We start from the raw sequence: 14,559 nt of genomic DNA on the forward strand, positions 1-14,559 counted from the left end.
TCCGTCGCGTTGTCCCGACAGATACCACCACGTTAACGTCCAATGGAGTCTGCAGTCTAACTCCCGCATGTGCAAACCAACTATCTGCTCCTCATCAAGGACTAACATGCCCGCTTACATCCACTCCACACGACAAATTATCACGTTGTCGACGGATTTCGGCAGACGTTGTAACATGGCATTATCAACAGTAGAGATGGAAAAATTCAACCTGAATTTGAAGGTGCTTATTTCACCATAATTTAACGGCGGAGCGCACGAATTTTATGCTTTCTGAAAGCAAAATAGTTTATAATACAATACCCATCGGTCCATCGCTTCAAAATTAATAGTACTTACAAATTTAATATTTTATTCGGAAAAAAATACCGAGACGACGATAAATCAAAATTTCGAGTAGGGTGCTAATAGAATTAAGAAAATAGAAAAGAGACAATAATGTGGAGAAAAAATTACCATCAAAACCTTGAAATCTGAGAAGTACCAACTAGAATTTATAAAAAGTTGAGATAATTCGATAAGAATGTAAGAGAAGATAGTTTGGATCAAAGGAAAATTATGTCACGCCATTCTAAAAATAACAGGAGACATTTCAAGCAAAATACTAACTTTTCCATCCCTAGGTGACGAATAATATTAAGTATAGGTAGTTGAATGCAGATGTAAATGCTACATGAAAAGGATATACACCAGCTACCCCGTTATTATCATGGTTTCATTTTCGTTAGTGCTTCGACAATTTTTCTACATAACAAAAGACAACTTGACGGCATATTGAGAGCTTAAGAAGAGTAATAGACTTTCTGAGAACCTCCCATGAGACTTCATTCTTTTCACTCTAGTCTTTCCCTCCCCGTCCTTTGGGACAGCGATAGCCAGAGATTTCCTGGGAGCCGGGGGCAGTCCGATAGAATGGAGATAAATCAGGCACTCTTGAAACCCAATGGTCACGGCTCCAACATGTGAAACCAAGGCCTCTCCTTATCGTGACCCGCATTATCGGGGCCGCTTTATCTGCTTGCGACAGGGCCGGCAGACCCTTACCGAAGGAAAAAAGGAACTGCGGTAACGGAAGCAAGACTCTAGCGAAAGAGAGTAAAGCCACAAAGGTCAAATTGGACGTCGCTCGAAAAATGCCCTGAGTCTGAAGCCCGCACGCAACTGATACGAAGGACATAATGATTCCCGGAATAAGGCAAGAGGGCCCCCCGCAATGCCCTTCGCTGCTCACAGATTACGGGGTCCTACTGTGCTCACCAGCGAAGCAGGCCAACTACAGCCTCTCCATCAATTCTTAAGGTGAATGACCCAAGGGTGCAAAGCCCATGGAATGACGGAGACGAATAACGACCCGCAGCACTGGGAAATTCCATATGCACCACTGACAGTACACACAACAGGCTATGAAGAGAGCGAATTAGGCTTTAAACGAATAGTTCAAGGATTATTTCCGTCTGTATCGTTAAAACTCTTCTTCCGAGTACCCTCTAAGAGCAATAGAGGACGTATTGTCCTTAATCAGTTCGAGAAAACTGACAATGGGAATCCTAACAAATTAATGCGTTTACTTAGGAAAATATCAAACTTATACACCAATTACTCTCAAGAAACATTAACAACGAGACATTACAATCACCCAAACATCAACAACCACAACATTTTTATATCGAGCTAATCCTGGAGAAGACAAACATATTCCCAGTGAAGTCCCTACGAAAACTAAAAGTGACGGGACGGAACCAGGGATATTGAATTACGTCACTTCCCTCCGCCTTGGCTGCGGTGAACCACAGCCGGCGAGTAAGTGCGAGGGGGTGGGGGGGGGGGGCATAGGAGAAGACGAGTACCAGCTGGTACCACTCACAAGAGGAGGCGCAAGTGCATATCCACCTATCGCGGAGGTAACCTTCTTTTGTTTTTTTAATTAAGAGAATACCCGAGGTAGTTAAAACGAATAAAAGATCAATTAAAATCCCAGTCCCAACGAAATTGCGTCACGACGACCGAACCGAAAGAATAAACGACGTACATATTTCAGTAAGAAAATTATCCTCACAATGTCAATGGTAATGCAGAAAAACTCCTGAAACATAATCGAAGAAGGAAATAAACGGTGCCTGAATAACTCAATCCTAGTAGTCTTACGACCTCTTTCTCTAAGCTCTCAGCATCATGGACCACTGTTAATTTAAATGCAAAGAGGGAAATTATCGATACAATTGTCTCATCCCCGACGTATTACATGAAATATAACAAAAAGAAGTATTTTTTTGTGCTAACAAATGAGGATTTATCCTATACCCCAACATTAGTATTGTTTAGACTGTGAGGTTCAGGATTCTTTAATTGAAGTAAAGGGTCGCTTGCTATGGAGAAAAGGCCAACAGCAAACCTTACTTGCGCCACTGAAGACATGAGAGTACGTGGAGAAGGAAAAATCCAGTAGGACGCAATGTCAGTGCTTCAGGTTTGGTGTAGGTCCAATACTGGACAAATAGGGGTCGTTTTGTGGCGGATGAGGCACTGACATTGATGCTCACGGAATTAACTAAATTAGTTCTCTGGGAAGAGGTTACTTTAATGAAGTTGCATACATTCAAAGAGCTACGCTGAAGTTTTAGAGTAAACTAAGGCGAAAAAATCAAGATTAATGATGGCAATAAAACACACTCTCTCGCTTTACGCAACCCTGGCCCTGGATTCAGTTCACAACGCCAATATTAAGAGCTAATGATGGCAGTGTGAGTAGTGATGAAACCGTAGGAAGTATAAGAGTGAAAATTTGCTCGTGATAGTACATACCACCCTTTATGTTCCTGGAGTTACGTCGGAAGGGCAGACACCAAACGCAGAGTTCGAACTTGCTAGATGACTCGGAGAGGTTATTCATTACCACAGACATGATAGTTAGCCTTACCACCTTAACGATAGACATATTTTTTTCTCGAATCAGCTACGACGCATGGGCTACCATTTATCGCCTCGTAATTTGCTAGATCGTCAGGGACAGTCGATGATTAACCCACGTCCGAAGACGGACCCATGAGAGACCGGGGGGGCCCCGACGCCTTCCGACGAATTACGGTCATTGGAGAGCACCGACGTGGATGCGAAACCATTATCTTTTTCGGTCTCGGAGATCATTTTCCCAGAAGCCTCCCGCCTCCCGACGGCGACATGGCGCGAGGGGGCTTTCTTGGGAAAGAGCCCGGCTTCACACACAACTGTCTTCCCTCTGGCTCCACTGGAGCCGAACGGATTTCCCACGGGCCCAGGCGATCGAGCAATTACATCGCGCGGTCGAACCGCACGAAAGCGGACGAGGGAGGGAAAAAGAAAGACGACGCGAAGAAGTGGGCGGGACCACACGGAGCCAGTCAGATCGTGAGCTGCTCAGATGGTTGGAGGGCCTGTTTTGTTCGGTCCCTTCTTTTACCTCGCCGGAATTCCTCGGCGTCAACCGGAAAAGGGATGCCTGGCCCACCTGAGTGGGGCCAGCCCAATGCCGGGAGAAGGCTATAGAGAAGTTCCGTCTCTTTAACATATTATAAGGAGGAAATTTTATGTCGAAGTACGCTCACCCAACTGTACAATATCGACTGACGGCCACAAAAAATAAACCTTCGGCGCTAAAATTTTCTGACTATTGAACACGACAATCCGCATTTTTATGAAGGAGAGAAAACGATTACTGGAAATGTTTCCTTATTTTCAATCGCGAAACCTCCTGTTCCAGCACATTATGCCATCACCATGATCGGAGATTGGCGATTAGGAGTAGGGAAATTGTACCAGTGATAAAATTATTTACTGCGGATAACAATCGTTTCTTCAAATCCAACTCCGATACGCTTTCATACAGACTCCTATGGCAGGACTTGCCTCAACATTTAATGATACTTGCCTCAGTATAGGCAAAAAATTGATTGCTGTTACTATTTGAATAAAACTGAAAGGATGTTCCTTATACCAAAAGAATAGTTTGGCAAGACGCCACCGAAGCAAAAACATCAATGCTGAAAACAACAAAGGCATAAATTATACTCCTATCAGCAAGGAACACCATCAATTATCCAATATTACACCAGATAAGGGAGTGCTTAAGGTTACACAAACAATCTTCCAAGGATAACAGTTGATCTTATTTTCGAAATATTCCCTGACTCCAAGGAAATAAAGCGTCCCTAAAGTAATAGATGGGCATTCACAAGAAATATTTCTGGCCCGAGACAAGAAGTTCAAAAGAGACTAGAAGAAGGAAAAATTGGATCGAAGCCAAAATTCAGACACGTGCTCATCCCATTCGAAGAAAGAGAATGTCATATTATAACTCTCTACGATACATATTTCAAATTTAATAACCGCACCCTATGAAGATACGCCCTAACTTACATAAAAAATGACATTAAGGACTGAAAATAATTCCACCATTCCCAGACGAGTCAATTCACTTAAAATAATGGCAAGATTCAGTATCACTTAAACAAAACATGCCAACTTGTATTTCAAGTTTTATGTACTTGAATAGGTGAGTCATGAATAAGGGGTCTGATTCGCAGTGAAAGCGAAAGTCGAGAAACGACTAACATTAGCAGTTATACATATTTCACGGTAGATTTAATGTAGACATCGCCGACTTCGATAAAATCCGGCATGCCACTTTATTGCATCCTCGGCGTTAAAATACGCTGGAGAGAGTCAGAGATATTGTTTGGTAGCTTAATTAAGTATTTAATTTAATGATGCCTCCACCGACCTCTTCGTTACTTTTAGGGTACATAGCCCTTGAATGGCCGCTACGCATTAAGAGGACTCCCTCTCGGTCGTATTTAGTCTTTCTTCGCGATAAATTACTCGTACCAAACTGACGTTATCACGATTAAAAAGTGACATACGGGTGTATGCCGTGTGGTGTATCGGATTTTTCCCCATTGTTTCGGGATCGATTGCTGGCCACTTCTTCAAGGGAAGAAGTGAAGTCACGAAACGTCGGAGAAAAATCCGATAAACGTCGCGGCATCCACTCGTACGTCACTTTTTAATCATCATGAGTCGCGAAAGCTTTAATCAAGAAATTACGTTATCATATGAAGTTTTCATGGTGGATACATAGAGTAACCCTACGTCATCAATTTGAAGTATCTTTTGTCTCAAATATATATTTTTTTAATCGGAGGAAATACTATTTTTTATTTTAGAAAGAGGTATTCAATGTCTACTCTACTCGATACTATGAAAATTTCAAGCTGATAACTTACGCTTCAAACGGGAAATTCGTCGCGAAAAATGAACGCCCGAGCAGGATTGATACGTCTTTTTAACCGCCAAGCAAGTAGCCACGCTGTTATTAGTTTAGTCGACAACTATGCGTGCGCAAAAGCTCTTTGACCCAAGATTTAGGGACCCATAAATGGTTTCTAGAAATATTATTTATGAGGTGAATTCAAAATGACACGCACGTTAACTAAACAGGGACCTTTGAATCTCAAGTAATACGTCAAAAAGTACATTATAGCAGGTGCAAGAATATGAAGAGCTGAAATTTGTTTAAACTGGCAGTTCCAATAGCAAAATCGGCAATGAAAGTATTTCTTGAATCAGAACGTTACCAAAGCAGCAGCAATTACACTTAAATAACGATCATTTTAGCATGTAAAGCTTGAATAACATTCATTGAAACTTTTTCTAGCCCTACATAATGAAAGCCTATTTCCACACTTCTACATTTCTACCGACTCGTATTACGGCACATTAGAGCATTTTCATTATGTGCCGAAACCTGGCTAGGTAGAAATAAAGAATTGTAGAAATAGACAAGTGATTTCAATTTCACTCTTTGAATATCAAAGATTTTCATAGAATTAAGTCATAAATTGCACCTTTTCTCTAGTTGTTGAAGGTCACAGCTTTCTTATCGGAATAAAGAAGCATCGGCAACGATAACTTAACAGAGAAACGCTTAAGCAATCTAAGCGCATCCTCATACCTCGTTTGAAGTTAACGCCGATAAAAATAAAACCAGTCGGCAATCTAATTTTATCCCAGTCGATGTATTACCCGACGCGACAATCGCTTTCCTCCATGCAACTCGTAGACCTACGCTCGGAGTTCAAGGGCGCGGTAATGAGGTCAGAACAGCGGAGTCAAGGGCGGCGAAAACCATGAAATCACAATACCAGTTATTAACCATTAGAGCACTTCAATTAAAGCACAAGAAATAACTCTAATAATATTATCCATCGACAATGAGCGAAAATAAAACATCCAGCACATTAAGCGGCATATTTTATAAAATGTTATTTTAATTAAATTTATTCGGGAATGAACGTGAGGGAGATTAATGCGTGCCAAATTCCACTTTCACTAGACAATGAACCGGATTGGCTGAAAAAGGAATATTGGATAGTATCAAATCACACCATTAGGACTTGCGTGGATCATTTGGCGAGAGTGAATATTTAAATGATCTAATATACATATTGAAATTTTCCACACTTGTTTCATTTGAAACCAACCGAAGTAAACTCTGAAACGGATTTCGAACACCGCATACGGTCGGGTTAATCGAATAAAAGTGTATGAAATTTAAGATGGTCTTCTCTTGGGTGGATGCAACAGCTAAACGTACAGCCAGAATCTAAATGAATTTTTTAGCACCACCGAGGCAGCCTCCAACCTATGGCTTCAATGCAATCAGTCAAATTCAATGCTTATTTCTGGTCCATGAACAGTGAAAGAAAATAAATTAAGGACTTGATAAATTTGACAAATGAAGAAGGTAAAATTACGGTTTAAATGGGATATGTTACCCCTCCTATTTTAAAGCGTAGGAAACAAAAATGAATTAAATAAATTTCATCTTCTGATAGTTCAATTCTTCGATATATTTCGCAAGATTCTACTAACATGTCAAATAATAAGTCATCTCCATTTAGAGACTGAATTTTTAAAATGAAAATCTGTTCGTGTATAAATTGGTTTTGATAAATAATCCAAGCAAACATGACCTTTAATAATAACTAAATTTAAATACAAATCAAAACACAGTTGAAACTGAAATTCGATTAAAAGAGGAAGAACACCGCTAAGTGACATGGTTAGGTCTAATGGTATGTTTTTAATCCACCTTCATTAGATCCTAATGTCCCCCTTAATCTGCTCTAATTACCTATCCCTTGGCCTTCCCAGGGGAGCTTTCTTAAATTTTCACCTCATTGGGACACAAAGCGGATGTAAATGTAACGCACTGGCGATTACGAATGGGCCACTGTGACTCGGCGAACAGGTTAGAGACCTCTAAAATCATATATGGACCAATTATTTCGGTGACCGTCAACGGAGATGAGGAAAAATTCGCGGTGGTCATAAGGAAGAAGGTGCCGCGTCCCTCCAATTTCAGGTCACTCATTTTACAACCTCTGTGCTAAATTCATTAGCGCAAGCCCTAAAAACTTGGTAACACCGTTCGCCTTGCGAGACGACTTGCAGCCGTTTGCTACTTAGTCAACCGAGGACCCAGCGGAAAACATGCTAATGGACTGTGGCACGACTATCATTTCGCGTGAGTATGACCTAAATTTACAGGAATTCTAAGGATACCACAAGGACAGTTCAGTGACGAAAGAAGTTATAACTAGAGAACAGTAACACTTAAACATGTATCCCAAGAGAAATTGCGATTAATTACGCGTGAAAAAAGCTAATTATCATTATCTATATTGAAAAGAAAGGCCCACTATATCGATTTATGTCTAACAAGGCGAGTTCCGAGACATAATGTGTGCGTGGTAACGTATTGACACGAGTTTCATTGGATATTGATACCTAAAGATGTCATTGTGACGAAACTCAGAACGTTAGGAATAAAACTATTGCGAGGATCATAAAGAAGTGCAATTTTTTCTTATTGCACTGCTAATTGATTACAAACGACGAACGGATAACCATAAAAACTAATACGTAGTACGTTGTGCGTAAAAGTGTCCATAAACCACCGTACGAACGAGGGAGAATACAAATCCAAACAGAAAACAACCTTACCCGATTACACCCCAGCATGTTCCAATACACTGCCACGAATAATGCTTATATATCTGTAACTGGAAGCATGGCTTCGACCCCACAGCGATTATGAAAGCCTTTGAAAAAGAATGCTTCGTCCATCCCACTCGTCTCAATTGAAAGAACTCCCTCAAGAGTCATAAATATAAACCTCAAATAAGCACATTTATCAAAACAACAAGCCTACAAAACAGAATGTACTTCTTGCGACCACAGTGTGTGGACGCATTCAATGAAATTAGCAAACCCAAAGAAGTGCATGCCTCACACGGATAATCAAATATAAATAACTCTATCTCGATAGCAAACGAACGTAGAGTTCATTCCGAACAATGTTTTCCCAATCCGTTCCCTCCAATGCAACGAACGGTTAGTAAACAGGCAATGAAGACAACACGTTAACGGCTTCCAACGCATTCTTTCCCACGAAAACGGATACCCACGACGATCTCAAGGGAAGATAAAACCACCCATAGACATCAACTTCCGATCGTTCACTCCGCGATAAAGAGAGTGAACGCCCTCACTTAGGTCGAGTTTACGATAAATATAGAAAGCAATAAGCGACACGCCCGAAAAAGGTTCAAAGCCTTGAGGAGAAGTACGAAATAGAGGAGTTGGCATCACTGTCCCCCCAGCTTCCGCGGCTCGCAATTATAAGCCGAAGAGATATTCACCGAGAGGATTCCGCGACCTACGACAACCGTGACGAAAGCACAGACTGCACAGCCGCCAAACCCCCCTTTCCCAATGCGAAAACCCCCCCTTTTATTCCTACCCCGCCCGCGCGCTAGCAAGGTTCCTTACCCTCGTATAAAATCCCATCCCACCACTCCCCACTATACTACCCCTACCCGCGGAGACCGAATGGCGCTCTCGGCCGCCGTCCCGCCCCTCGCGGCGACCGGCGAAAGCACACAGCGCCGCCGTAGGAGGCTCGACCGCGGAGATGCGCGCGCACCCGCCTAGTCAACCCACCCTCCCGGCAAAAACCAACACCCAACTCCCATATCTCTCTCCCTCTCGCCTCCATCATGCACTAGCCTCCCCCACATGCGCTACCCCCTCCCAGAATACAAACACACGTTGAAACACATACACACACCCCCATCTATTTCGGGATACGCCGCTTCTCTTCCTCCTTCCTCGCCCCATCTCTATCCCTTCATTACTCTCTTTCGCCCTCGCCAGCGTATACGCGCACCGCAACACTTCTTTCACCCTCCCCCCTAATCGAAGAGATCCGTTCTCCGGAGTCGGATCCGAGAGCGCGCGAACGGATCGTCTCGCCCAGATAGATTCTTCGAGGGAATAAACCGAAGGGGTGGAGACGCTGTTGCGCGCACCCGCCCCTTCGTCCCCTCCTTGCAAACGCACGCGATACCCCACAGCACACATCCCTATGTCGTGTCGGGACCCCGTGCATATTAATCATATAAGCTTCCGCGGTGCGCCGGACGTAAAAATTAGATTTTCAAACGGTACAAAGAGGTTGGACAATGTGATTATCGTACGTGACTTCCGGTGCACGGCTCACGAATTGAAATGGCTAGGGTTAAAGTTCGTTACAAATGTTTTTTTTTGTTTCTGGGTGGACATAATAAACTCGCAGATTATTCCCCAAGTTTTTTTTTCCTGCCACCCCCAGTGCACTTGGTGGCATGACATTATTCACACGGAAATGAACAGATATTTCAGACCAACTAAAACATCCATAATCCCTTATATATGTGTAATTAATAACAATCAAAAGCCAAGAGGAAACATTCGAGAAAATGTATGATACTTTAACATCACATTTTTCTTGTGGTAAATTCCAAATATTGTCTCATTTTCAATATCTCAAGAATGCAGCTTAATTGTCTAATTAACATAATATACCCTTTACAGGTCGTTATTTAAGGGAGTACTGATTTTACACGAAAAGAAAGAATCTTGGTTTTTCATGAAGCGAAAATTGGTGATCCATAATTGAACAAAATGTTCGCAGACACCAAAATATTATACACAAATATGCATAGCCTTATGGATTTATGACACACAAATCGGAGGTAAGATTTAAACAATGAACCATTTCATAGTCGAAAAAGATTATGCAACGACCGAAATTGTCGGTGATCATGATTTAATATATAAAAAATTACGCTATAAACATTTAAGTGTAGGATCATAAGATGCATCCAGATATTATCAAGGCGAACAGCTGAGCAGCTAAAAAAAAGACAGGCCCCGCATGAGACTACTATCCGTCACGTCCTTGCGCTTGGCGTGACCTGTTTCACTTCCCAGAATAGACACGACTAGCGCGTGTTTTCCACTTCTGTTGCGCTTGGAGCCACGTTTGGGAATACTCTACTTTTACTGATGGACGATGTGAGTACACGCGAGGAATTAAGAAGATGAAACCGAACTTATTACCAAGCACGAAAAGTTCGAGGAATCTTACAAGGAGTGACAATATTTTGATGAAAAAACACGTTATATTTACTGGAAAAAGTTCACAAGGTATTATATATAAATGACAACAAATCATTCGAATAACCAGAACCATCGACGCGGAGTATTGCTTTTAAATAAGAGTATCAATAACGTGTTGCATTGTAACCACTTAACTTTCTATTTCATCAAACTAATCCACGAAAGAGACGTCATCGATGGATAAATATTTTCCTGGGCGTAGACAAAGAGAGCAATACTTCGACTTCGACATAGATGTAATTAGCAGTAGTTATCCACTCTCGATCAAAATTATTTCAACCACAGCCTGTCTTGCCTAACAAAAGATGGAAAATTATCAACACTGAACTTCTTAACTAAAAATTTAAAGGAATAAAGGTCAGAAGTAAGTTTAACTGGGCATATAAAAACTCAACAGCGCACCTGTAGCATTATTTAGTTTCATGTTAAAGAATTGCGATAGCATCAAGTACATTTTAATAAACTGACCAGAGTATTTATAGAAATTCGTTTTATTTCAACCTGATATCACGACTAAAAGCTTTTTTAATAACCTTCGGCAGTAGAAAATTTGGCGGACTTTGAAGACAAAAAAAATCAAAATATTCTGTTGAGATTTCGAAGACAATAAATTTATATTTTTCAATTAAAGAACGTGAAACTGACTTGGAAAGGTGCAATGGAGTAACTTAATAATCATCTGTATGGATTGGGATCGTTCCATATCCGGAAAATCAAGTACGGGAGCAATTGGATAATCACATAGCTAATTTCTCGTACTAGAGATTCATATAGGCATGAAATATAAATTCAATAAGATAATAATAATATTATTTATAAATTGCGGCCGGAATATACACAATAATGGGCGTAATGAAGTGTATTACATCGTTTAAACTATTATCATGTATTTTCAGCGCAATTCAGATTCTGTTTTTTTTACCAGAAGTAACAGGAACTCTACAACACTACTTATGTGACATTATTTTCGCTACGGCGTGCGATTTTCTGATGGGGAACATCATTGAAAAATATGCTCGATTTCTCTGCATCACATTTTCACTGAAACGACATCTCGTCGTCAAAATTTCACATGGCTGGAGCAAAATGAGACACACAGCGGGAGTGAATGGAGACTTCGTAATGACGGCGAACGGATCCTTCGGCTGTCGCCGACACAAAATTTTCATTTCGAAACCGCGCATGAGAGGAAGCCTTCGAAGCAACCCCTTCAATTAACGCAGGCCGCGCTGCTGCCGGGTGTACGGAGGCCCGTTAAAGGCAAAACACTAGAGACACGAGAGGCGCAGGGAGCCCGAGTCCCTTCGCGCCAATTACAGACGAGGCAACCTTGTTCGACTACCGTCTCCACGCAACCACACCGAGGACAGACAAGAGCAAGGCAACTGGCGCACAGAAACACCATTTCGCGAGGGAATTACTCCACGATCGATAACCTCAATTTTTCGCACATGCATGCGCAGAGATAAAAGATAGCATTGCCGAGGTAAAAACACACCAAGACAGGCCAATTAACATCGTTTAAAACTTGCTAGTTGGAAAAGAGTAAAAATCCTAATTACGTAAAAGAAAGAAAACCTCTCTTCCTCGCATGCGGACCCAAATACAGCATTTTCAGCAGTCAGCATGGCATGCCATGCGGTAATTTTGACTAAATTGCGCAACTTGAGCATGAGTGGATTACACGAAAGGGAACGTTTACATGATCATTGAGATATTTTGGGCATCGAGGAGAAAAGTGCCCCCCATTCTCGTGGGACCGTAAATAAGCTGTTTATGGGGTAATGGAAATAAATAAAAAATGAATAAAAATCCAAAAAACCATTGCTCCGATAGAGCAAATATGGAGCACCGAGGAGAAAAATTTGAACCCTTTTCAAAAACTATTTCTCTAACGCAGAAAATACAGAGACGCCTGATCTCAGATAGAGTAATAGCTTGGAACACCAATACGATCTGAGGCGCCAGCATTTCGCATTCATCTCTTTCTTTTTTAACTAATTGGGCATCCAATGAAATTTCCATCGCTCGTTAATTATAACATTACTCGACTGATGGTAACGATGAGACCTGAAGGCCCGAAATAAGGGGCCTCTAATTGCATCATGTAACAAAAAAGGTTCTTTATTTCCGGCCATTGCTCAGATACAGTGGCTGTGTTCGCTATAGAATGTGCCGATTACTGATAGAATAGAAGATGGTTCTAATATAGTAAATGAGCAGCATGGCAGCTACCAAAGCCAATTCACGACACCTTTAATTAGGAATTTTTTGCATATTTTACTCCAGCGACATTTAACTAGCCCCATTCACGAGTTAAATTGCGTCATTGGTAGCTTGCTGGCCTTATCTCATTTCATATGATTATTGGTACTAATTTTTTTGATAATGATTCTACGCTTCTGAAAACAGTTTTCTTCTAACTACTCGATATGTTCGAACGTGGAAAGAGCATCTGAATCCTCATAGATCTAATAGGATGAAAACAGCAGTAGAATATGGAGAAGTAATACTCTCAGAATATCCGCTGAAAATCACAGTCAAAGAAATAATACGTAATTTTCAAAATATATATTCAAGATTTTTTGAACCACTGATCCCACGGTCATCTCACACGATATTTCCAACTAATAACACAATTTTAAATTCTACAGTATAGGAAGATGTTGCCCGAGTTAACCACTGAAATTTCAAGAGTAAAACTGCTGACCCGGTTGACCTCAAGAATGGATTGAGAGGAACCTTCCGGGAATACAACACATCCAACCTCTTCACGCTCATTAATGCCGCATGTTACAAAAAAGTAAACAAGTTCCCCGATAGGGACGAAAACAACAACAGAATGTCCAGGACCTCTAGGCACAGAGGACGACAGGGGACCTGAGTGGACGCTCCCCAAATGGGGTCTCCGCACACCAATTCACCAAGGACGTTCTCCCTTTCGCGAAGCCGGAGGACGAGGCTGGCGGGCAAAAGAAGACGCCTTCCTCCTCCACTCCACGCCACCCCATCCCATCCCAACTCGTCATTCCCACGGAGTGTGCGCTCGCTATTTATAACAGGCAAGAGGGTCTTGGTGGAGTAGGAGGAGGAGGGGCAGTAGGAGTTGCCACACTGACCCACTTCCTCGCGTGGAGCAAGACGAAAGGAGGAGAGCTCATAGGCAGAGAGGGGAGGTTGGAGAGAGAGAGAGAGGGGGTATGAAGCAAGCCACCCGCAGAGGAGGGGGCACGTAGCGTACAATACTTCCCCCCACCCCTCCCACCTTATCCCTCGTTGCATGTGCATATGCACGCTGGCGGCTCGCTAGCCTACTTCAACTGCGGGTCGCGTGGATGTGGCAACTCTTGAGCACGATTGCCAAGAGGTTAGACCGATGGCATGTTGCGATGGGAAATTAAGTGCCGCGAAATCAAAAATCGGGGGAAGATAGCATAATAAACAAAGGTTCACTAGTACTGACTACTGCAGTGTTTTACTCGCTAGAAAATGTTATTTTTTCATGTCCCAATTCCTATATAAGATCGAGGAACGCTTCACTTTCACATCTCCTTCGGTAGCTCAGTTGGTAGAGCGGTGGACTGTAGAAGGAAAGATATGGATATCCATAGGTCGCTGGTTCAAATCCGGCCCGAAGGAAATTTTTTTCTCATCTGGAATTGCAACAACGAATATAACATTTTATGATCGACGGTTACTTTTACTAGCGGCTAACAATAACTTTTTTTCCCGTTTACTAATTTAAAACTACAATTACCAAACGCAATACTCGCTTCCTCGACATTTAAGGCTCCTCATCTTCTCAACTAACAAGCTAAGCACGAGAAATTTCCGCGGATATACTTCAACGGCACACAAAATTTACTTAGATAAAATGGACTAAGGGAACTAAATATGTAAATCCGTGCGAAATTATAAATCGGCAACTATCACATCTTCGAGCACCTACTTCTCGCAACCGTGTACTAATAATTCCACCTATACTATTTTTATGGAGGAATTATTCCACGGAAAATAACA

At 41.8% G+C, this 14,559-nt stretch overlaps 1 protein-coding gene and 1 non-coding gene across 4 annotated transcripts in view; one reads left to right on the plus strand and one right to left on the minus strand.

The window, feature by feature from the left end:
- Positions 1-14,559, minus strand: part of LOC124154048 (histone demethylase UTY-like) — a 179,498-nt gene that overhangs the window by 68,465 nt on the left and 96,474 nt on the right. The gene's annotated exons all lie outside the window — the stretch shown is intronic.
- Positions 14,090-14,178, plus strand: Trnay-gua. Its single transcript is given in 2 exon segments — positions 14,090-14,126; positions 14,143-14,178. It is a non-coding gene; the product is annotated as a tRNA-Tyr (tRNA).

The sequence above is a fragment of the Ischnura elegans genome, chromosome 2, assembly GCF_921293095.1.
Source record: "Ischnura elegans chromosome 2, ioIscEleg1.1, whole genome shotgun sequence".
NCBI lineage: Eukaryota > Metazoa > Arthropoda > Insecta > Odonata > Coenagrionidae > Ischnura > Ischnura elegans.